General features: G+C 39.3%; 1 protein-coding gene across 2 annotated transcripts in view; it reads left to right on the forward strand.

Annotated features, from left to right (window-relative positions):
• rasgef1ba (RasGEF domain family, member 1Ba) overlaps window positions 1–25,844 on the forward strand; it is a 78,749-nt gene that overhangs the window by 23,540 nt on the left and 29,365 nt on the right. The window contains exon 1 of one of the 2 annotated variants that reach the window (XM_014994650.2): window positions 18,078–18,792. The exons of the other annotated variant lie outside the window; for it this stretch is intronic. The gene's annotated coding sequence lies outside the window, so the exon portion shown is untranslated. Of the gene's footprint in view, window positions 1–18,077; window positions 18,793–25,844 lie in introns of those variants that run through there. 2 annotated transcript variants of the gene reach the window in all.

Raw genomic sequence — 25,844 nt, forward strand, 5'->3', positions numbered from 1 at the left:
TAATGAGCTCAGCCTCCTGCGCAATTCTACCAAGTGTTGCTAATTGCTTCTAGCTAGTCTGAAGGAGCAGAGTCGGGGAAATCTGCTGTGTAATGCAGAAGCTTGGAAACTGCAGCTCAGAGGAGGAGCTGCATCTCGAAGGCGGAGCTAGGTCCAACTAGACGCTTTGCACAGCCGAATGGTTGCCATGGAGATTAAAAGATTTCTTAAACATGCATGAAAGAATCAATTCAATACTCTGGGTATGTTTTTGATGATGGAGTGACATTATTACATGATGTAAAGCTCCAAAAGTCGATTTAACATAATCTTGGCCCTTTAAGCATTTCTGTTGTCTGTTTCACTCTCATATAAAATGTAGTGTAGTACAGCTACTGAGGCTGGAAAAAACCAGAAGAGGATTTTCACACTCAAACCAACTACAGCATTTGTAAATAAGCAAACCAGTTTTTTTCATTCTGTGGGTAAAACCAGCCTGGTCTGCTAACTTCAGGCTGCCACTGCCCTCTTGCTGTATTTTTGCTGCATCTATGTTCACTTCACAGACACACGGCTACATATTCGTGCCTCGCTGGATGAGTTTAAAATGCCAGGAAACGGCGTGCGTGACGGCCGGAGGCAGCGCTGGATGTTTGATCTGCAAAGGCCACATTAAACCTCCTGCTGTCGGGTTTAAGTGCAATCATTTCTGCTTTTGAAGAGCTGGCCACAGATCACCCTGCACAGCATGGGATGCTTAGCATGCATAACATTTAGTCGGGTTCAAGGATTAAAGTGGGAATACTATATTAATAATCCTGAAAATCTGTTTAATGTTCGGTCCATTTTACTAAAATAGACAGTAAAATAGTTCTGATTGTTTTTTGACATTAGATTCTGGTAGAAAACTAGAATAGAATAGAAAAGAACTGGATTGATACTTGTGCTCTGTCCAAATATTCCCCTCGTGATGCTGTATTTATCAGTTTGAGACCACATCCTTTTTGTTTTTTGACCTTAGAGAAATATTGACAAAGTTTTGCTCACATTTGCGATGGAAACAGTTTATATTAGCTTTGGTAGCGATCCTGCAGTGGGTTGTTTGTTTTTACCAACAGACATGGAAACACTATTATACTCAAAACGGTGTTACCTTAAAAAGAATTATGATTGCTGCTGACTTTGTATTGGTACGATAATAGCCGTATTTTTCTATGGTTAGATTTCCGGGGCATTTGATAAATGCCTGTTTTAAATTCAAATTCCATAAAGTTATCAAGATTTCTTTTCATGACGTTCTCCACTGAAACTTCTTTAAAACAAAAAGAATACAGTCACTTCAGTTTGCATAACCTTCTGGAGACTTTATTAGAAATTACTGCAAAATCTTACCATGTGTTTTTGGACTAGTTTCTAGTGTAAATATCTTTAAATATACTTTAAGTACACTTTAAACAAGACAGAACTGACTTACAATCACTTTTTCAGCAAGATATAGGACTTGGAATTATTATTCCATGTTATTTCACTTAAAACATGGAAAGAAATGTCTTATTAGTGAAGTAATCTGCCAGTGGGACTAGTACTTTTTCATCAATTCTAAGGAATTATTGACTTAAAACAAGCTCCTACGTCTTGCTGAAAAGTTATATGTAAGTTAGTTTAGTTTCAAATGGACTAAGATATTCACACCAAGAGCAAAAGTAATTGGTACAATTTAGTGTTTTTGGAGTGTAGAGTTGTTGAATTTCTTTGAGGTTGACATTGAGGAGACAAAGAAAGTGGGGCACTACTGTGTGTGAATCTTTTCCAGAACAAGAGCTGAACTTTTCACTGCGCAGTCGAGTCGTGGATGAGCTTTTCTAGCAGAGGAGCCGACTCACTGAGAGGAGAGCTCATTTACAAACGCTGCCACAGGCAGGATGGAGGGCTGTGTGAAGGAGACGGTGAACGGGAGGAAGATGAGGCTAATTATGCTTCCTGCAGAGACTCACAGGCGTCCCCTGGCTTACTGAAAGGAGGCTTGTCAAGATGCAACTCCCCGATGGGAGAAGAACTGCGGCAAAGTCGAGGAAGAGGAGAAAGACAAACACAGAAGTGCATATTTACATGATATATAATCGATGTATAAAAACTGTAATATATTGATGTTCTAAGGGCTCCAGTGCAACCTGCAGTCAGCAGATAGAAGTGTGAGAAGATTTTATATAAATAACTATTACAGATGGCGAGGAACCCAAAAAGCAGGAGGAAATCGGAGACAGTGAATTAAACCGGAAGGTAGGTTTTATTTTGGTCCTCTGTATAATTAAGTTTGATACCTGTAATCGAAAAATAACTAAATTATACTTAAATGTTTAAAATAATAATGAATTAGAGAGCCTTCCTAGTAGTTATGGAATAACCAGTTGGATCAAAACAAATAGCTAAAAGTAGAAAGTTTTTCACAAAGCTGCAACCTGCAGCTCTTCACTGCGGCTCCTAATAATCTCGACCAAACAAGCCAAAAAGAAACGGAGCAATTTTTAAAAATGTAAAGACAACACAAGTCTACCAGCTTCAGCAATTTTTCCAGGACTTTTTTTATGCAACACAAGCACAAAATTTCCACAAAAAGTAACAGTAACAATGGAAGCCAGTATTTATTTTTTTGATAAAGTATTTTTTCTTTCGCCATTACTTGCAAACTGCATGCTTTTTTTTCAAGAAACATTTATTTTTAAAATTGTGTGTACATAATCTCTTTTTAAAAACATTTCTACAGAAGAGTGTTAGTTTTTTTAAATTTTGACTTTAATTTCATGAAATTAGTCAAAATTCTGAGATTAAAGTCAGAATTTATTTTTTCACTGGCCTTAATCTTCTAACGTACATTTCCTTAAAAAAAAAGCAAATTTGTTCAGGTGGACCAAAGGTAAAAATGGCTGTCTGGGCTGGAAAGGTCGCTGACCCCTGCACTGAACTAATGTGATGAACTGTGTCTCTCTTCTCAAAGAAATCCAGATAAGAAGAAAACCAATATTTTCATTTCCATGCTGTTACAATTGGGAATTCACACAGATAAGCATCAGGTTCTTAAGTTACACTTTCCTGTTGAGATTAAGGCTCAAAGTTCACCACATTAACTTCCTCTTGGTGTCGTATAAAGCGTCTCTTTCCAAAAACAAGAACTTTGCTCGATTTTTTAACAGGGAAAGTATTTTCTCAGCGTTCTGCTCTGAGTGGAGCATCTATTCCCTGAATGCTGCCTTAAAGGCTGCAACAACAATCAATCACTCACATCCTTTGGGCAATTTAGCATCAGGCGTGAGAGGGGCTTGCTTTCATTTTCTCAAAAGAGCAATGTTCCTTCTCCTCCTCCCACGCTCGCAAAACACTGCAGAGGTCTCAGATTTTATCTGGAAGCGGCTATTAGAGGTTTGATTTGGGTCAAAAAGAGCGACAGCAAGTGGCACTTTGGGATCATTTACGAGAAGAAAACATTTATCTTTTCCTGCTCATTTCTCACATGCAATGCAGACCTACTTTAAGAAAAAAGGCGTTTCAAGGCGTGTACTCACTGACACTTTGTTACTCTGACTGTTTTTGTAATACTTTTAATAAAACTTCTCCCCAGGATATCCAAACCAGAGTGAAGTTAAACAACAAAAGGAAGAATATATCTATCTTAAAGTATACAGATATTTCCTTTATCTGCTGAACTTCAGTGGGTAAAGATCAGATTGTTTTAATTTAGGTGCATAAAATATGGAAACCATGATGTCAAATAAATAAAACGGTAAAAAAAGCTAAATGTTTCCTAAATGTGTTGCAGAAGAGTCGCAGGTCTAACCTAGACGGATGTCAAAAATACATTATTTTGGGAAAAAATATTTGTCTTTCTTTTTAAATAATTTAAGTAGGGCTGGACAATAAATCAATCACATACATCGTGATTAAAAACATGATCAATATCAGACTTTAGCCACTCAACCTTTCACATCCAAGCTAAGCTAGCCGGTGGCATCAACTAACTCACTCTCTTTTTGGTTGCCTAGCAACTCACTCAATATTTGGTTACCTAGCAACAACCTGTTGAGTAATTTGCTCTGCAGCAGTTTAAAGATTTCACCAGCTTGCCTCATAGCTGCTTAAAAATAAAAAACTGACCGCTTTGGGTAAAAGAGGAAAGGTCACACAACCAGTTTGGCAGTATTTATATTTAAAACAAAAATCTAATCAATATTTATCAATGACAACTGATATGAAATGATGTATTTATTTTGATTCAGATCCGGAAAATCTTAAACTGTAATTACAAGCAAAACTTCAGCCAGAGTTTTGAAATCGGTGAACATTTTTCCGACTGAATTGATCAGAAGTTGGCAAACGTATATTCGTTTTATTCAGTAACATTGGGAAAGGTGAAGGTAAACCTCAGAGCCTGAGTCCATCTGGGCCGGTTGTGGCGCTCCACTTGGTACCTTGGCCAGCCATGTTTAGCCATCTGCACCACTTTCCATCTGAGAGGAAACAATATGAGGCTTCTGCAGTCACACACACCCCATCCATGCTGTAAAAGGAACCAGTGACACATCGCTTTAGATAAAGGAAAAAATGCGTTTTCCATCCCGCTGACTTGTCTTTGTTACATAAAGGCTGAGTTATGTAATCTTGGACGTCTTGTCCAGTTTTGTGTTTTCATCTGTGGGTGGTTCTGTTTCTAAGGCTGCGTAGTGGAATGAAAAGAGTGGGCAGATGAGTGGGCAGTGCAGTTCCTTAGCAGCTCCAGCTCACGATGCAAATTTAAGTCGTGTTGTGACGCTTTGCTGAATCGCCCCGGCGTTTTGCACCTACATTGATCAGTGGATGAGTAACAGTGAGGATGAGGAGAAAGGGATGAGTGTTTTTAGTTTGGTTGAATCTTCAGCTTCCTGACACTGAAGCTGAAGATTCAACTAGCTTCAGTGTACTTCTGCCTTTCACAGTATTCAAACTCCTTAAGGTTCATTCACACCAGCTCTGTTTAGTCCACTTTAATCAAACTCTAGTTCGTTTGGGGAGATGTGAATGCACAATTAAACTCTGATGTGAACCAAAAAAGCAAACTCTGGCCCGCCTGACTAGATCTCTGTTGTGAATGCCAAGTGGACCAGAGGCTGCTCCAAAAGCAGAAAATGGACTCCAGCACAAGGGATTGTGGGTAAATACAACCAAAACAAGCGAGCTAGTTTAGCACTGGTGAGAGAGATGACTGTGGCCTTTTACCGAAGCCAGAAGATTCATCCTACAACTGCTGATCTGACAAAACTCCATTTTTGTTTACATTTCATTAAGAAAGAAGTTGCTCTCTGTCTTCTTCAGAGGTGTTTTTTTTAAACTCCTCCTTATAGTTTTAATACCTAAACCAGGAGTAGAAAAATGAATTTTCCATGTTCAGAGTCTCCAGATTTGGTTTTATTGCAGTGCAGATGCAGTCACATGTGGGTGTTCCTCATCGATCCAGGGCAGGGCATCCTCTCACCCCGCTGCTCTCAGACTGGGAGGTGGGTGGAGTCGGTTTGTTTTGGCTCATTGTTTCCCTTGAGTCACTCTTTGAAATACAAAAAATGGTACAATTTGATTATTTATTCAAACTGTTTCTCATCCTGCCTTGGTTTTTATTTTTGCTTGCTTTAGAGGAGGTTTTGAAAATTTGTAAAATGAAAAAATGGAAGAAATCTGAGCAAAACAAACACACATTTTGTGATTAGTTATCTTAACTGAATTGTTTGTGCCCAAATGTAAAGATAAACATGTTTTCTTAAAACTGCAGTATGTAACTTTTATAACAAAAAAATTATGACAGATAATCTGTGGAAAAACTTAGCTCGCCTTGCTAACTAGAAACAACCAATCAGAGTGAGAAGGCGGGTCTTAATGCTGCCAATCACTCCTGTGTGTGCGCTGCTCACCCTTTTCTCCCGTAATCTCTGCTACGATAAACCTTCTAGCCTTCAGCAGAATTTGTCGTTAAAGCTTTGGTTAGTTAGCAAAGCTCCAGTGATGGTGGATGAATGTGTTTTCCTGTAATGGCCATGAGCACATTTAGCAGCATGTTTACCTGGTTGATTGACAGCGATAAAACCCTCCTCCTGGCCTCTGATTGGTTGTTTTTGGTCGGGAGCGGCGCTTTTCTTCAGATAGCAGTATAAGCTCAGGTGGAGATCAATCGTTTCACAGATTATCTGTCAGTTTTAGCAAATATGTAAAAATCAAATTTTTATAAAAGTTAAATCCTGTGGCTTTGAATCACAATAGCAAACGGAGGCAAAATGGTTATTCAGTCAAATTACAAAAACAATCCTCAGTTCAGAAAATCCATGTGAAGTCAGTAAATCCTTGTAAACTAGACTCTTAGTTGAGATGGCAGAGGCAGAAAACACACATCGGACTCCCAGCTGCTCCACCTAATTACAGACACTTCCTGGACCAGAACCTGCTGGCTCTGCTGTGCAGCTCCTCTGTGTTTTCAGACCATTAATGATATTATTATTTGGAGACGTGGCCGGGTCCTTGCAGCTCCTCTTAATGCTCCTGCACCTGCTTCCTGCAGCACAGCTGAGCCAGGTGAGACGACCAAACACAAACAGTCGGGTAATAAATAACCATCAGGAGCCGAATTCCCACTCAGCCGGCAAACTGGAAACCAGTTCAGTTCCCTTTAGAGGAAGCATATCTTTAGTTTAAAACTGAGTTTGTTTATTGTTGTATAGAAATGTTGAATTTTTATACATCTTTAAGGAAGTTTTGACATCTTTTTCTTCCTAAAAACAAAAAAGTCAGTTTCTTTTTGAGGAAGTCTTAACTTCCTAAAAAGTTTAAACTTTTTTAGTTTTGATTAAAAAGTTTTGTAAAATATAAGTAGAAATACAGACATATTTTTGACATACGAATCAAATTCAGAGTTTTTACATTATGATGACGTTTTCATTTGATTTTTAAAGATTCTGCTTCAGCGATGAAACATTTCTACTTCACTGTTTGTAGACTTTATCTTTTCTAGTGACAGATCTAAAACAGACCAGTCAAACCTGAACTGGTTCATCATTTAAAGCAAGTAGATTGAGAAATATTTGTTTGATTCTGTTTGTTAAAGCATTATTAGGACTCTGCTTGCACTGCAAAACCTATAAATAAAACTTAAAAAAGGCAACATTTTCCAAGCAATTTCATTCCTCTAAGTGGCTTTTAAGGTGCTTAATACCAAAAATACATATATTTTTACTGCAAGCTAAAAAAAACAAGTTGCCTTTACAACAAAAGCTAATAAATTAAGTAAAGGCCAAGGTGAAATATATTTGCATCTCAAACAAAAATAAGTAACTTAACATAATTCACAAAATAAGCAAAGGTTCTGGCTGCTGTTAGTAGCCAGAACCTGGCTACTAACAGATCTAAGTGATCTAAGTGATCCTCTTTGATTTAATATTTGATCTTTGTTGGAGAAAGTGAGAACGGAGAGATTGAGGCTCATTTAGACTTGAGTTTTAACAACAAAAAGCATATTTAATAATCTGCTTCCTTATTTCTGGTAACTCTTTGTTAAAACTCATCTAAAACCCACAGGAAGTTACATTAGCTCATTTAAATTTTGAGTTATTTGCATTTTATTGGCAACAGTTTTGACTGACTTTCTTAAAATCCATCTTGAATTTCACTTAATGCTTCATTTTGCCTCGAGCCTTTGACTAAGTTTGCACATTTTTCTTGTACTTTAAACAATACAGTATTCTTTCCATTTTTAAAGCTGCAGTAATATAAATCCTACAGCCGTGGAATTGAGTCAGGAATCCACGTCTAGATGAACTCATTCCTGGTTCAGTAAAGGAGTCGTTTCCACCAGTGAGTGCTGGTGGAAGCGGCACGGTGGGGGCCATCTGCAGAGGAAGGGCTCCTCCTGTGTGGTCAGGGTCACTTTACGCTCGTCCGCTGTGAGAAAACAGGGACAGACATGCTCCGCATTCCTCAGCCGCTGGAACAGGGGGAGTCGCCTTGGTGACTCAAACGGGACAAATTCCTGGGAGTCGCTGGGATACAAACGTGTGTGATGGGGGTGATGGGGGTGATTATTGATTGAGTAAATATGCTGATTTAAAGGAGCAGTGTTATGTAAAGTCAACTTTTTTGAGCTTGTTACAATGTTATTTCCTAAACACCTACGTGGACCTAGCTCCGCCTTCGAGACGCAGCTCCTCCTCAGAGCTGCAGTGTCCATGCTTCCAAGCGTTCAGCTCCTTCAGACTAGCAGCAGCAACTAGCAAACACTTGGTGGAACTGCACATCAGCTGAGCTCATCATAGGAGCCACTTCTCATTGCAGCACTGGTAAAAATGTTCTTAAAGGGTTAATAGAGGAGCCATGTCGTGATGACTTCCTGAAGGTGGAGTTTCAGAAAGAGCAGGAGTTTTTAAAGAGACAGCGGCCTAATTTCAAGTCTATTTTCTTTTATGTAGCATTTTTTATTAACAACTGAAGCTAGCATAGGTACTTTCTTGACTGGAAAATACATAATACTGCCCTTTTACAGCTGCAGTTGGTTGTAGATTGAGTATTAATATTAAATGAGATGCTATGATCAGTTACTCAATACATCAACAGCCTTTAAACTTGACACTTTTTTACTTTTGAGAAATTTCTTGGACAGTTTTTACTTTTACTTGAGTAAAAATATACTGAAGTCTTCCTGCTCTTACTTTACTACTTTTTAGCTACTCTACCTGCCTCTCTTAACTGAACTACTTATTAAAATGTCTGGTGAATATATATTAACTTAAGGTCCATTTTGCAGGTTCATAGTAATTATTATGTTCCAACAGCATTCCGTTGTGGAATGCTGGAAATGTGTTTTTTAGCTGTGGATCTCCTCTGCAAGTCAGCAGTTTGTTGGAACAACAGAATAATTCGTTCAGCTGTTTGCTGGTCAGTTCCTCCAGCCGATACGATGACCCAGCGTCACGCTGACTGACCCCGTAATGTAACCTGTGAGCTCTAAGTGTCACGTTGTCCGACAGACAGCTTCTCATAGCAGTGACCCGACATTTACCATTTAAAGCAAACGTGTGTCTTACAGAGGAATGTGCAGCCTAATTTGGGAATAAATGGCAGCCGAAGGAAGATGTGAGTGAAGGATGTATTTTTAACTCTTTGTTCTACGTCAAGCTTCCTGTCTAAATACGTTTGAAACAAAAGGAGAAGGAATTCGAGGTGGAAATCCCTGCAGCTTCACAGAAATACGTACAGAGGAAGTGCCCTTTTAAAAAGCTGGTAAAAATACGAGCTATCCCTTCAAGGTTCCCAGATAGGGTCCTTAACCTCTTCCTGAACGGATCTGTTTTGAATTTACTGATGTTTTTCCTCTTCGGTGCTTGTAAGGAACCTCCGGAGATGCAGATGCGCTGCCATGTTTTCAGTGCAGGTCAGTGTGGCCTCTGGAAATTGGTGGCTGCTATAAAAATGCAGGCAAATTAGAGACTGTCCAGGCGGCCGACCGCAAGATCTGCCATTCATTTTAGAGAGCGCAGCGCTGCTTTGAGAATCCGGAGCCAAACTCCACATCACAACATTCTCCCAAGCCCGTTTCACTGCTAATAAATGAGCTGCTGAAGTTCTTCCATATGGGCCTGTAGGCTGTGTGGTGCAGCATCGCAGCCTGATGCAGAGGCATGTGCTCTGCAGCTGCAAATCAAACAGGAACATTTTCTGCATGGGTGGCTGTAAATACAGGTAAAAATGAGTTTAGGATTACAGCAGGAAGAAAAATGCTCAAAGTGGTCAAGTAGCTTTGATGTAAAGAAGTTGAGCAACAGCCTTGTTCAGTGTCAGATGATCTGCTGTTGTCATTAAAGGAGATCTATCATGTAAAATGTGTATTTTGCACATCTTTGTGCGTCTATTTGGGTTTCAACTGCTTGTTTCTGGAAAACAAGCTGTTCCAAAACCCTTCTGATTATTGAATCTCACGTCACCGTTACCTAGCAACCCCAGCAGTGCCTGGCCTGTCACCTAGCAACCCAAGTTGAGTTCGAAGATGTTTGGTCAGCTGTTCTTACTGATGTACAGTCAGCTGCATTTTGATGGTTGTGCGGGAGCCTCTACTTCTGCTTTTCAAAGATGTACGGTTGTATAGTTGCACATTTGTTTGCAGCCATTTTTACGTTCTAGTGTAAGATCAACTACCATTCATCACAAGGGCATGAGATTCATATGCCCCCCCCGAAGCCTCTGTAATATTTATGGCTTATTTTTTCATATGTCTTAGTTTGTGGTTTGAGATAAACATATTTTCCTGCTTTCATAACACTTGTCATTAAGACGCAGAGCTGGTTGCTCCAACAAAAGGCTTCAGCTGAACGCACTGGAGTGTCTTGAACTTAGTGGAAAAAAATACATTCTTCAGATAGCTGTAATGCTCCCATGTTGAGTATTTGTGTCTGGTGTGAAAGCTGTTAAGAGCCTGATGTAAACAACACGGCGGCGGCTGCAGCAGGCTGTCAGGAGACATGAAAGGGAGGGAGAGCACTGAACCGCGCCGAAGAGCAGCGAGCGGCCAGGAATCCTGAGGCTCCACAGCAGGATTCCTCCGTCCTGCTTCAGCCGCTGCTGACGTAACCGTCTCCAGTGCGCCACTTCATCTTACCTCGCTGTGCGCCTGCTGACCTATTTTTATGCACTACTAATCACACAGAGAGCCGACCGAAAGCCCGTCTCTCCTCATCACAGGTTAAGGAGAAAATCCAGGGATGCGCTCTGACATTATTCACCAGTCAGAGCTTCACTGGTTTTACAAACTGGTTTTAGTTGCTAGAGGATGAAAGTAGGAGAATATGGAAACATGGATATTTATTATTCCCAATAAACTACTCAATTGTTCCTCATGAAAACTCAACGCTGAATGACGTCAAGCTGGGATTTGAACCCAGGACGACAGGCGCTGCGTTTTCAATGCAAATGTCAGCAAAACTTTGTCAATTTTCTGCCAATGTTGAGAAAATATAATTTTGCAACCATGGTGTTTCCATTAAATAAGAAATGCAATTAAAATCATTAAATAATGTATTAAAATTATTTGATTTGTGTCAATGGCAACATTTACTTGATGGCCAGAATAACCACTTGAGTTGACTGTAAAATACACATTTAGATTTTTTGAAGATAAATCTGCTTAATGGAAACACAGTAATTATTTTTTTGATTAAAGGTTTGGGAGCTAGAATGAGGAAGACTATTACTTGAACAATTGGGTTTCTTACTTAATGGAAACACCACGATTGTGACAAATATAATGCACTATTTTAGTTTCAAAACTTATCAAAAAACACATTTCTTTTAAATGGCGTGTTTACATTCAGCTAATTTATTTTAAAAATGTCAACTTGCACAATTATATGGTCAATGGAAACACAGCTACTGCTGCAAACTGCACCACTTTGCACCAGTCATGTAAAAAAATAAATAAATAAACTTTTGGGTTTGTGTTTGTTGATTGGTCCAATTTTGTTTGCTTTATTGCAAATGACTGACAGAAATGAATAAACTGAAAAAAGAGAAACAAAAAATGCTTGATCGTAATATATATTTTGCGACATCAACAAGTTAAAAGTCAAACCACCAGCTCAACAGTTTTAAAACCACATAACTCTACTTCATGGTAAATAAATGTAGAGATTTTTACCACATTATAAATAAGTTCTTTGTTTTCAGAAAAGTAAAAATGGGAAATAAAGCCACGTTGAGGACAATGAAATTCCCTACAGTTGTTTCTGGAAGACGAAGAAATCCAACATCAGCTGAAAAAACTCCGGGAAGCAAATTTTTTGTTACCTACGATCAAAACTGATGGTGGGTAAAGTGTAATGTTGGTGGCATGACCTTTCTGCTGTGAAACCCCCGTATCTATTAAAACTGTGGGACTTTTTCATGTGCTTTTCCAGAGTCACATTATTTCTTCCTGTTTCCTCTCTGTGAGGTTATTGTGAGAAGTGTAAAGGTGGCAGTGAAAAGGTTTCTGTTTTAGTTCCTGTTGACAACTTGAGGTTTTTTTCTATCAGCTGACCCACCAGAGGAAATGAAATCATTTGACACATTTCTTTTCTAATCAAAAGCTGAAACAGTCCAGCACAAATTGTGGCATTAAAAACAAATTATTTGAAATAAACTGTGTATGACAAGCAGTTTTCTATTTCATTATTGGAGACTTTGAGGGTTAAAATCTGCGTTTACTTAATAACTGAATTGAATTAAGTTCTAAAATAAAGTAACTCTTCATTTGACTGATATTGAGTGCTTTGTACCAAAATAACCAAAAGTACTAGACCTTCAGCTTGAGTTCACCTTTTCTTTTCTCTTTTTGGTTTTTGTGAAATTTTGCATCTCCTTCAACTGATCTAAACATGCTAGCAGCTCGACGCGGACCGGCCTGAATACACATCAGGCTACGTCACATTTAAGTTGTAGTGTTTGCAGGTGAAAGCCCGATGTGTCGCAGTAGAAATCTCAGGAAACCATTAACACCTCCACTCCTCCTTCAGGAGCTTTTTCCTCTTGCTGTTCAGAGACGAGTTAGCGATCAGCTGCAGTCGTTAGCATACACATGCTAACATGCATCATGTCAGTCATGTGGATCCGTCAACGTTTACTCTGTTTTGTTCCTTTGCATATTTTCTACACATTTGTGATTAGCTGAAACGTAAAAACCTGTCGTCCTTCCCTCACACCCACACACATACACACTTCACTGGCTTTTGTTTCATGCTAATGAATGTAGCTACTGCAGTTTTTCCTGCTGTGATTTTGTCTTTTTGTGAAGTTTTACATTCCTTGACGACAAACCACCAACAAGAGCTTGCAAACCCAAACGAACCTTTTGGAGAGATAAACTAAACCCCTGAGGACCACAGCGCTGTCGTCAGTGGTGCTGCATCTTTTTGATTGATTATTTTCCATTATCCGAGTTTTAACCTAGAAAATAAACATTTGTTCCTCCACTTACTTACTAAACTACAGCACCAGTCTCTGTCTCAGGAAGACTGTTACTCTTTTAAGTTGACAGATATTTTCACTAGCATAATCCGTACAAATTCAGTTCCAGACAGACCAGTTTGATCCTACTTATGGCAGTCAGTTTTATTATCCAAATTATCTAAAAATTGTCAATACATATACTCCACTGATGACAAAAGGACACAATTTTGCAATTGCAGTGTTCCCAATAAATAAGGAACACAGTTAAAATTACACATGAATACATATAATAAGTCATTAAAAAAACATCATCCTCCAGCTACTTCCTGTCGTCGTCTTCGTGGCTTGTGCCAATGGCGACATCCGGTTGTTGATCATGTGGATCGTGTGGCACAGAGAAAATGTTCCCCTTGCAGTTTTGCAAAATTAACCAATTTTGAAACGGTCAACAAAACCCACCATCTCAAATTTAGAGTTTTTTCTAAATTGGTGTGATTCCATTGAGCAAATGTATTTTTGAAATGTCAAATTGCGCAATTATATAGTCAATGGAGACGCAGCTACTGATGTTGCAACACAACATCTACATGATGTCACAAATAATCAATTTTATGTTTATATATATATATATATATATATATATATATATATATATATATATATATATATATATATATATATATATATATATAACCGGAATATGTGCGCATTCCGGACTGAAGAACGAATGACTTTTTTCATGAATGGTAATTTAAGCTCAACTGCCTCTAAGATATTTTGTCATCTCTGCCTCGTATCTGTGGTTTGCAGGAAAGTTATGGTGAGTTAACTCCAGAACTAGAGAGCTGCTGGATCGAATTTTATAGCGATTTAAGCTGAGCGACGACATTTCCTGAAAACTAGTTAACCTTTTCCTCTACTTATGGAAGCTTTCGACCACTTAAGGCCTGAAGGAGTCAGTTTCATCATTACTGAACTTGTCTTCAGCACATCTTCCTGTGGTGGAGTTTCCCAGGTTCACTGGAGAAAATGTCCCTTGGAGTTTTCCCAGATGAGCTTTTCTTGTGGTAGCAGAGGTAGCTCAACTTAATCTTTAGTTCCCGAGTCTCAGATCTGCATTGTGAAGTTGCAGACAGTTGAGATGAGCCTCTAGCAGCTGAAAACCAAACCGTATTTATTTTTTATGAGCAAGAATCCACTTTGAATCCAATCCTGAGTAAACACTGGAACTATGTTTGCTGCCAAGAAAAAAACTCTTTAGAAAATGATTACAGGATGATGGAGGTCAGGCTGCTGCAGTTAAAGCAGAAATTGGGGAAAAAAGAAATCTTGTTGTGAGTCTGTCAGTTTTTATTTATTCTCCTGCAGGAATGTTTCACATCCAGCCCATCAGTCTGAACGTCACACTCTCCCCTTCCCTGTAAGAACGACTGTCTACTTTTAGCATCACAATGACGGCTCTGATTTGCTGCTGAAGCTTTAACACTTTGTGCCAGGAAGTGGGTTTGTTGAGTGACGCTTCAGATTGTTACCTGAACAGACAAGCTGTGAATGTTTCATGGAGCCCTCAACCTCGGCTGCCCTGACGGCTCCAAACGTGGAAACCTCTTTGGGTTTGTAAGCAGCGATGGTTTGAATGCGGTTCAGTTAAAATGAAAACCCAAACATAGTGGAAGCTTTTGGATAAATGCACCTTCTTTTTTTTTTTTTTTTTTTTACATATTTGTTGAAACAGTCATTATGTCGATACTGAGAAAAAAACTGCTCCTCTGTCTTCTTCCAGTGCTAACTCTCCTTCTCCCCTTGCTTTTTGCTATGCTGCAGCTAGCATAACCTATTGTGAATGCTAAGGTTAGTTAGCATAGCCATCAATTATGGCAGATAAGATAAACGGTTTTCCTACCACGGTGAGTTGTTTCTCCACCATTAGCACATTTAGCAGTGTGTACATGAAGTGATTGGCAGCGCTAAGACCCGCCTCCTGTCTTTGATTGGTTGTTTTTGGTCGGGAGGCAGTGCATTTCTTCAACAGTAGCTCAGGGAGGAGATGGAGGAGATTGATCAGCAAGGAATAGGAGTTTATTTTAAGTCAATAATTCCTTAATATTGATGAAAAAGTAACACTGGCAGATTATGTCAGTATAACTAGTATTTTTGGATCAATATTGAGAAATTATTTATTTAAAACAAGCTCCTATGTCTTTCTGAAAATGCACTTTTTAGTTAGTTTTGTCTTATTTAAACTGTACTAAGATATTGACATTAAAAACTAGACAGAAATACTTGGTAAGATTTAGTTTTTGCAGTGTAGAAACTGATGTGGTTTTTCTGCATCTGCTGCTTGTTGAGACGAAGTGCAGAAGTTTCTCATTTGCCAATCTACCCAGTATGATGAAGAACTGATTTCCCTGCAGTCATTTTAAACCAGATTATTGGACATACATTAATCTTTACTTAAACAACTCTGGATGTTGATGAAATCTGCTGTTAATTTAGCGAGGCTTATTACTCTGCTAGAAAACACAGAATCAGCCAAGAGCAAATGTTTCCAACAGATTTCAGATTTATTTCACTTTTCTCCTGAGCTTTAAATTACCTGCAGTAGTTTTTATCTGGGGAAAAAAGGAGTCTAGTTAATGTGCTCGCTAATGCTGAATACAAATAGAGCCTCAGTCAGAGCGTGGAATCTGACATTCAGATGTAGGAAGAGAAAACAGAACCTTTGCACATTTTCCAGTTTCTTTTTGCTCCTAGTTTTGCCTCGTTTCTGAAACCAGCCACACAGAAGTCTGGCCTGCGAACACAGCAGCAGAGGATTTATACAGCTGCCATTTAAACATAATTACGGTTTGCATGTTTATTGCTTTCTACGATTTCATTGTGTGAGTCTCATTCTGGGCTTTCATTCACTGCGAGCCAAGGTCTTTCATTACGCTACAAAAGGCAGTTTCCTTTTATGTGTTGCCACTTAGAGACGCCTGTCATCTTCTATTATGTAGCCAAACGAACGTCAGCAAGGAAACAGTTTTACTATTACATTACATTACATTATATTATATTATATTATATTATATTATATTATATTATATTATATTATATTATATTATATTATATTATATGCACAGCTTGAAAAGCTTAGTTTTCAAGGTTTTATGGTATTTAAAGTGAAGCTTCACTGTGAAAACACAAAGTTTTAGCAAGTGTTTTTTGTCTACACTTGATATATGACAAACTGAACGTACAAGGAACTTTTAAGCAAGATATATGAATTTGCTGTAAGTAAATAATTCCTTAATATTGATAAAAATAAGTAGTTTGCTTTACAGATTATTTCACTTATAATGAGAGAAAATGTCTCGTTATAAGTGAAATAATCTGCCAGTGGAACTAGAACTTTTTCATCAATATTAAAAAATTATCGACTTTCAACAAACTGGTTTATCTTACTGAAAGGTTAGTTTGTCACATTTCAAGTGCACTAAGATACTGGTAGTAGAAACTGGACCAAAAACAGATTTTGTATTTTTGCAGATTGTTTTCATATAGAGTGGAATATTTTAAGCTTTTATTTATTGTAACTTCAGTGATTATGGCTTACAGAGAATGAAAACCCAATTTTCCATGTCTTAGAAACTTAGAATATTGTGAAAAAGTTAAACACATAGAAAGTTGAGTGAAAGGAAAACGTGTAGCAGGAGCAGGGATAAACACAGCACTGGGAGGATTGTCAAGCTGGAATTAAAAGCCATTATGCTCATATTGTTTAGAAATATGGGATACAAACTGTCCTCCTTTCAGATAAAAGTAAAGTTTGTATTTCATTTGGAAATGAAGGTTTCAGAGTCTACAGAAACATGACAACAAATAAAATTAGGCAAAATGCTGCAACTGTGCACTAAAAAAAAACAGAGAAGAAATCCTGGGCCCGGACCAGGAAGTGTGCGGGGTCGGACTGTGACATCATCGTTCTCAGAAGGTCGTTCAATGGAAATATTTTAGTCTGAAACCAGGTTCTGAAACTGTTGTTTCAGATCTCCAGAAACTGTTTCTGTGGAAAAAAAAAAGTTTTCCAGTGACATTCAGGAAAAAATACCCCAGCAAAACTCCAGGAAGAACTTCAGAGAACCAAAACAAATATATTTATTTTTGTGAAAATATAATTGTCGATGTTAAATCCTGATTTTACTATAATTGAACATATTTATGGTTCAGTATCATTAGACTTAACAGAACCTGTCTAACAGCATGAGGTAGGACAACCCAACTCAAAACACAATCTAAAGAAATTCAGCAAAGTAAATGTCAGCGTCAAAAGGTTTAAAAAATAGTTTCTGATGGTTCTCTGTGTCTCCAGAGAACCATTAATGAATGGAGAACCTTCTCAGGTGTGACTGACCCACTAAAATTTACTCAGAGTGCATGAGTGACTCATCCAGGAAGTCGGGGTTAAGGTCAGAGTTCATGACTGGATGGACTAAAATAGAGTCCATCGTAAGGAACACAAAGGTTTGTCTCACATTTCGCCCCCAGAAAAACATCTTGAAGACTTTTGGGAAAGTATTCTGTGGGTTGACAAGACAAAGGTGGGACTTTCTCAAAAGTGTGCATCTCATTTAAACTGACAGTTAAACAAGGTGGTGGTGGGATGATGGGACTGATTTACTGAAGGTTAAATCTGACTGAGAACTGACCACAAACAGAATCCTCCAATGGGGGGAAAACAAAACCAATTCTGCAAAGAATGGGTCATATTCGCTAGTTATTACAAATACTGCAAAACAAACAAATAAATTAATAAAAAAAAATTTGCCAAGTATTTTAGTCAAGTTTCTAATGTAAATATCTTATTACACTTGAAATAAAACAAAACTAACTTACAAAAATCTCTTCAACGAGATATAGGATCTTAAGTCAAGAATTCCTTAATATTGATTAAAAAAATATTGTTTCCACTGGCAGATTATTTCATTTATAAAATGGGAGAAATGCATTTAAAGTACGTGGTAAGGTTTTGTGTTTTTGCAGTGTGTTATCAAGGGTGACACAACATAACATGTATTTTAGCACAAATACATCTCTGCATTTTATTGTTCTTTTGCAGTTTTCAAATGATCTGAGAAACATAATTTGCAACTTTCATTGACTGTGGGGCCTAATCATCATAACTAACAGAAAGAAACTCTGAATTTATTCAATATATTATTAACAACCATCAGATCTGTGTTGAGCTGAAACCACCTGAGCAGATTATTGGTTTAATTGCTGCGTGTAGTTTTAATCATTCCCCCGCAGAAATTCCTGTCAGGTCTGAAGCTGGAAGTTGGATTTTTTTTTTTTTTTACCCCTAAATAAATTCCCCATAAATAAAACAGGAGGAATAAAGAAGTGAAACTTCTGAGGGCGGCAGATGGAGAAAGGGAGAGAGAAATGAAAATGAAAGAAGCAGAGGAGGGGGGGGGTTTACAGGGTGTGTTCTGCTCTGTGATTGGCTGCTGCCTCTCTCTCTTTCTGTGTGTCGGTGAAGTCTTGAGGCTGATCGCTGCTTTCAGCGCTCAGATGTCAGAAAAGGCAGCGGACAAACACAACTTGCGGAGGTTTTACCATTTGATGCTTCTGGACTTTTCCCGGCTCTCCTGATCATTTTTCTGAATTTTAACTCGGAATAAACATTTTTTTTCTCTCGCTGCATGGAGTGAACGATGCTGCAGTGAGAGAGCGGAGCGGTTTATTCGCATGTGAAAGAAGTGCCGCAAGCTGAAGATTTGTTTTTAGTCGATTTTATTTTTGTGGGGGAAAGAAAACCTCAGACCTGGTCCGTTCCTGCTCATTAAGGTGAGTTTGGTTTTGAGTTTTGCTTCAGATTGAATTTGGCTTTGAGTTTGGAGCGGGTCCAGAGTGCGCGCAGGTGTTGGATGGAGCGCACTCCATATTCAGACCCGAACCTGCCTGAGGTGCTGCTGTTTGTTAATGAACTCATGCGTCATGACGGCTTTTCTTTCACCTGTTCAGTCAGCAGTTTGACTTCTTCTGTTTTCAGCCAGTGTGCTCGAGCTTTGCGCCTTTTCCAAACTAAAGTGATGCCAAATCCTCCTATCCAAACAACGTCTCCTCTCCGGTATTGGATGTTTAAAATCTGTGTCATTTCCCGGCTATTTTTACCTCCCTGCACCTTGTGGCTAAGAGGATTCCCTCCTTCCTGATACTCTCCTGCAGAGACAGAGGGATCAGTGGAGTTAATCCCGCATCCCTCTCCAATACCTCTGGCTTGTGCTCCTTGGCTTTCCGTGCCATTAGGAGCTTGGATTGGGTTTTCCCTCAATGTGCTGACAAGTTTAATCCGTTTATTGGTAATTTGGTTGGACTCTGATCGGCTGAAATTGTGCAAATGCTTGAGGATCACCTGAATGGGTCATTGTTTCAGTTTCAACATGGTGATAGTTGGTGGTACAAGGATCTGATCTGGTTCATGAGTCTCTTCTATTAGCTGGTTTAGACATCACTGGGACAATTTCAGTTTTTGGCACTAAATATATATGGAATGAGGTCATGAGATTGTAGAATCAAAAAATAAAGACAACAATTACACTTTATCATTAAGTTGATGCAAAAGAAAATGCGTAACATGATTGATGAATATTTCTGGGCTACTCAGATTCTTCATCCTCTTTATTATCACATTTGCATTATTTGCTGCCAGCTTAATTTTGAAATGTAACCTTTAGCAAAACAATAGAATAAACATGTTTTAACTCCTTGTAGTTCAGAATATTTTACCTTTTTAACTGTTTTTTTCTTCATAAAGTAACTAAAGTATAACAATGTGTTATTGGTTGTATAGTTAGTCAGGCTATCTGCTCTGTCTTCACACCAGTCTTAGCTACCCAATGCATAAGGTCTGAAGAAATGTCTTTTTAGCAACATTTTTGGTTCACTTTCTTTGATATTTGTATTAATCTCTTGCTTATTCATTTCAAAAATTATTTTTATTTACTGTAATTGTTTGTTTTGTGTTTTAGACTTTTGAGATTTCAAGAAGTAAAGGGCATTAACAAATAAAATCCATTATTGTTATTGTTTGTATTTTCATAAAGTGATGGATGCTGGCCCTATAGTTTCCATTTTTTGCATTTTTTTGTTTTTGCAACTGGAAAACTTTCCAAATTCCAGAATTTACCTCAGTAGACTTTTTCCAGCCAGTGCTTAGCAACGGGTGGGGGAGGGGCAGCACTGTGTTACTTCGTTCTTCAACACACCTGGAGAAAGCTCTTGTCATTCTGGCTCTTCCTCTGGCATTTCGTTGAAAATACTTTAGACTGAGGGAAGGAAACGTTGTAAAACCTCTACATGCCTCCAGCTTGCATCAGTTTGTGCACTGAGATGAATCGGTGCTAAAACTGGATTCACTCCTTTTTCTGACTTTTTTCGTTTGACGGTGAAAGAATCATGGCTTCATTTCTGTTTTTAAAACAAAAGACGGGTTTGTTGTTCTACTAGGAACTTTGTCTTATGAGAATGTGCAGATATTCCATTAAAATACATAGAAAACTTTATATATTTGCAGTATTTTATTTGTCCAAAGCTAATAAAATTTCTTTGGAGGGCCCACATTGAACTGTGGAGCCACAGGTTTCAGACTTCCCCTTTCTGGAAAGAAAAAAAAAAACATGTTCTCCTGGTTTCAGTTTATTTTATTTCACAGAAACTGAGAAGTTTCTGATGTTTGACATCCTGGTTGCGTCTCTGCGTCGTCCGTTTGGGATTAATGATCCTGCTGGGGACTGATGATGCCAGGTGACAGATTGCTGGATGGAAGCTGTGATTTTTCTCGCTCGCTGCAGCAGCTGCTGGCGTTTCCCCACTTTAAACGTTGTTGCTTTAACAGCGCCCATCAGTGCCATAAATGAGCTCAGGAAACGGCGCAGGAGCTATCAGTGGCTGCGCTTCACTTCCCAGACTGATACGCTGCTGTCAGACTGATGTGTTACATCACAGGTTCTTATTTCTAAGTGACAGTTTTTGTAATGTTCACTGATGTGCTTTGGATTGGTTTCAGCAGGTTAAAAGTGACATGTTGTGCTTCCTGGAACAGGTTAGAATAAGTTTATAGGAAATGTAAAACATGTTCAACACATGTTTTGCACAAAATCTTTCTTAGATAATTAGATTTTAGTTTACACTCGCATGTGGAAATGGCTGCGAACAGATGTATGATTATACAACCACATATCTTTGAAAAGCAGAAGTGAAGCCTCCTGCACAACCAACAAAAATTAAGCAAGTGGTTTCTGGATGGTAAATCAACACTTAAACATACAGCGATAAAACCAGCTGACCAACCATGCTGGCTCTTAAGTAACCACCTGTTGATTTGTGATGTTTCATGCTGAAGGTTTTTAAATGGCTTCTTTTTCCAGACATCAAAAAACATTAACTGGTTGTCAAAAACACGACTGGACTGTTTTTAGAAGCAGCAGAAACCCAAATGGAAGTATAAAAACCTGGAAAATGTTGCATAATAGTCCCCTTTAAAATAATTCTGACCTCAGTTCAGCTTCTGGCTTCTTCCAGCCATATCTCTGCCTCATTTCCTCCGGCCACAGATGAGTGAGATTCCTCATGCCTGTCAGTGTTTACACAGCAGAGTGGTAGTGTGTGTGTGTGTGTGTGTGTGTGTGTGTGTGTGTGTGTGTGTGTGTGTGTGTGTGTGTGTGTGTGTGTGTGTGTTGATTGTGCACTGAGGATCCCTCAAAGCGTCTCCACCACATCTCCCCCATGCCCAGCTCCATGGATCTATTTTTAGTGGAGGAACAGACACATTTCAGACTGTTTCCCTTCAGGATCCCCAAGGCTTCCTGCTGACCTCCAGTCCTCACTTCTGTCTGGTTCTTGAAAAAGAATCAGTTGAGGGTTTCCCTTCTTCATCTCTGAGGTTAAGGTAAGGATTTCCTCTGCAGTTTTCCTGCCTCTGAAGAGGTGATGCCTGTTGAGGGTCATTACGAGCCTCAGAGGGATCGGTTGGAAGCTCGTTATTTTGGCCGGAGTTAGAGAGCCACCTGAGGGTGGAGCTGCCCCACCTGTTTTCAGGGGTAAATTACCTGAGCGCTCACTCCGCTAATGATTCTCCAGCCCTCAGGGGGAACGCGTTCAAAAGAATCAACTTCTTTCTGCAACTGGACACAGTCTTAGTTTGATTTCAGGTACTTCTGACATGCAAATGTTAGAAAAATGTGGCAAAACCCTGATGTGACTGAAATGAGTTTTTCTCATACAGTCACCGTTAAACTCAGCAAGCAGAATTTCTTCTGTTTTTATATCCATTTTAAGTCCAAAACAGACTTCCTCAGCAGTGACAGATGGTTGCACACTCAGCCAGTAGGGCTATAATTAAGATCATCTACCCAACCTAAGCACCCCCCTCCATTTCCTTTTATTTTATTGGCATGTTGTTTGTTTACCTCCATCTACCACCCAGCCGGCAGCTTCGCTCTGAACCAGCAGTGGAGCGTTGAGGGTTTGTTTGTGTCGGACCGGCGGACTCGCCCGGGTCGGCACCTGGAAGCCATGTGTAAATCACAGGGTGTCGCTGGTCTTCTGCTGCTCAGCATCCTGGGTTTGTTTTCCTCAGAAAGGCTGCAGCTGCTGGGTTGGACAAATAAACGGCCTTCATTCAGAAAAGGTGACAAGAAAACCTCTTCTTATTTCTGTAACCAGGTTTTAAAGAGTAGAGCTGCTGCTCCACATCTAAAGGTGATCGTCTGTCTGGGGACAAAGATCTCTGGGTTTGGAGGAAGGTGAGCGATGGGGCTGAAAACAAAAAGTGGTTTCTGCTTTTACGACTTGCAACCAGAACTAGGTTCATTTGGTTGTAATTTGATTTTCAGATGTTCAACTCCTCTGTCTCTCAAATTATTTCATCAATCGATTATTCTAACAATTAATCGAATAAAAATCAGCACATTTCACAGATTTTTCATTTAACCACTTAATCCTTTTATACTATACTATGAATGCATTAAAAGATGTAAATAAACAAATAACTGTTCTTTTTGTGAATAAGAAAATAAAGATTTTCTGGCTTAAAATGCAGTAATAAAACATTCCTTTAGTGGATTTCAAACTGCAAACAGTGAACCTTGTTCAGGAGCTAAGCAGTCAGAGTGATGGTGTGCAGGATGTGCTGCGTTTCAGAGGAGCTCAGTGTTCAGATCCCAGCTGGGAAACGAGGAACAGTGACGTTCTCAGCACTCGATCACCTGTCACTGCTGCTTTTCTCTTCCCTTGAAGCCCAACTTTTACGACTTCTTTGTGCTTCTGCGATCAGGCTTGGCTGCTGCGCAGTGCAGAAGTGTCCCTCCGTGTAAGTTATTGCCAGTAAAACCTTCCGAGGAGTAAACAAACTTCTCTCAACTGTTGACTTTGTGTGTGAGCATCCCTCCTCTTCCGCCCGTCTGACTCGTGATGCCCTCGCCTTTGAGTCGAGGCCACATGGTGCGGCAGATGCCGAGGCCGCTGCGCTCTGACTCCACAACACCCGCCATTCTCATGGAAATGGCCACGCTTGTCTGGCTGAATAATGGCGCTGGTTTGTTTGTGCACATGTGTGTTATGGAGCGGCATGTGTTTGGATGAAGGGGACTGTTTAGGAGGGTCTGATGTGAGCTTAAAAAGTGCTCATGAATAAAAACAGGAAGGTTCTGGTATCTACCCACCTGCTCAGCAGAATCAGCTGAATCTGATTTGATCAGCTGATGTTTACCAGCCTTTTTTTCCAGGGTTTTCTAAGCCTTTTCTGCTTGGCTGCACAACAAACCCCTGAATTTATTTGAGCTGTTTGTCTCAGTGTGTGGGCAGGTGCAGTTTTTATTCCTCCTGGCATCCATGAATCGATCCCTGGCAGCTCTGCAGTGCGTCAGCCGTAAAGGCTTTCACACTTGGCGGGCGGCCACAGGGCAGCATATTGCTGGGCGGCGCGGGTGTGTGAGGGCGGACCGGGGTTGGGATTTTTGGGTCTCTTCCACCTCCGGGGTAGAAGGATCCCTCTGTGTTCTCTCTTGGCATTTAGTGTGCGGCGCCAGGTTAAAGGTCAACCCTTCAGAGCAAAATGGCTAGTTTGGGTTTCTGGTTAAAACTCTTTAAGGTTGTTTTCACTCCTGATAGTCTGATAGATTTGATTGGGGATCAAAATTGCAACATTTGTTACATTTTCAGCTGCTGCGGTTTGTTTTCACACTGCACTGTGTCAAACAAACCAAACTAATTGAAAAACCTTTTCTCGTCCCCATCTGTAGGGGTGATCACACCAGATCTGATTTACAATTTTAATCAGTTTTATGTTTTATTTTCTTTGCTCTCGTTTTGCTTTCTTTTCAAAAATGAAATTACAAATGACATAAAATATTTTTAAATATAAGTATTATAATTAAACGAGTATTTTTGTTCAATTGCAACAACATAGACATAATGTTAGCAGAACAAAGAAGCAATTTTACCTCAAGAACATCAACAAAAGTTGTTTTAATGAGACCAATGACTTTATTCTGGTAATATTCAGACTGTATTTTTCACTCATATGTATTCTTGTAACATTATTACCTTATTCTTGTAGAAAAAAAAGGAAGACATATCCTGACTCATACATTTTTGTAGACTTGAGCTGAACTCAAAGTCTAATAAATAGCAGCTGTAAACATGCTTCTCAAACAAGATGGTGGCTCCAGAAACCCAAGAAGTGGTAAAAAAAAATCCAGATTTGTCAAAAACGAAATCTTAAAACATCCAAAATGCGATTAATCAATAGAGTCGATTTATCACCCAGATATAAGAGCCTTTCCATCATCAATCACACTGTCAGCTGTTTTCATCTTTTTACGGTAAAAACATCCGGTGGCGTCGTTTCCACACACATCCTGCACTTTCACAGGTACTGTCAAAGCTGCGATTGCCTGAAAACACGAGGATTTTACATCTGACAACACACACTCCTCTCTGCCTCCTTCAGGTCACACACACACCAACCCACCGCCCACAGGCACACACCAACGCTCATCCACAGTCTGAGTCACGTACACACACACATGACCGCGGAGGAACTGGGCAGACAGCGTGATCGCTTCGTGATGATTTCAGGGTGAAACAACAGTCAAGCCCTCCTGCAGGGCTGCAGATTGGCCCAGAATCTCTCATGAGCTTCCACACGTTTTTCTGCTCTCTCAATGTTTTTCTGTTTGTTTTAACAGAGACTTATTTACCAACGGTAATCTGAGAGTCCCAATGGGTTCAGCATCAAAGATTTTCCTGTTTATTAGATTTTCTTATTTAATAGCTAATTGTTACATTTTTATGTTTGCTGCTAGGAAACAGTGGTTATACTTAAGCTTTTTGGACCAGTTCTATTCACATTTTCAAGGTTAAGAGCTCGTGTTTCCCATTCAATGGCCTTCATCAAACCTTTTGTCACATGGGCCAAAATCGTCAAGTGAAAAGGATTTAGATTCTGGAAATTGTTTTTTTGAGTTTTATGGTTGAATTTGATCTACACATTGCACAGACACGCAGCGTCTCTCCACCTCCAGGAACAATTTCCAAAAAGACTTTGAAAAAATTCTGGTTTATGGACCAGAATAACATTTTTCTCTGACTGGACCGCATCTCCATAACTCAAACCTCAGTGTCTGGTCTGAGTTGACATTTACTCCTGTTTTGGTGGGCTTCATTAAGTCCAGGCTGCACATCTCTGGACTGATGTTAGGATCTGTTTAACCTCAGAGTTACCTCTATTTGTCTCCTTACCTACCTTTGCTTCTTAATTGTTGTTTTTCCACATAAACACAGCTGAAACCCAGAAGGCCAAAAACGTCCATGTGAGGAAACGCTTTGTTTAGGGA

The sequence above is a fragment of the Poecilia mexicana genome, unplaced genomic scaffold, assembly GCF_051168715.1.
Source record: "Poecilia mexicana isolate PSO_F unplaced genomic scaffold, ASM5116871v1 scaffold_9, whole genome shotgun sequence".
Taxonomy (NCBI): Eukaryota; Metazoa; Chordata; class Actinopteri; order Cyprinodontiformes; family Poeciliidae; genus Poecilia; species Poecilia mexicana.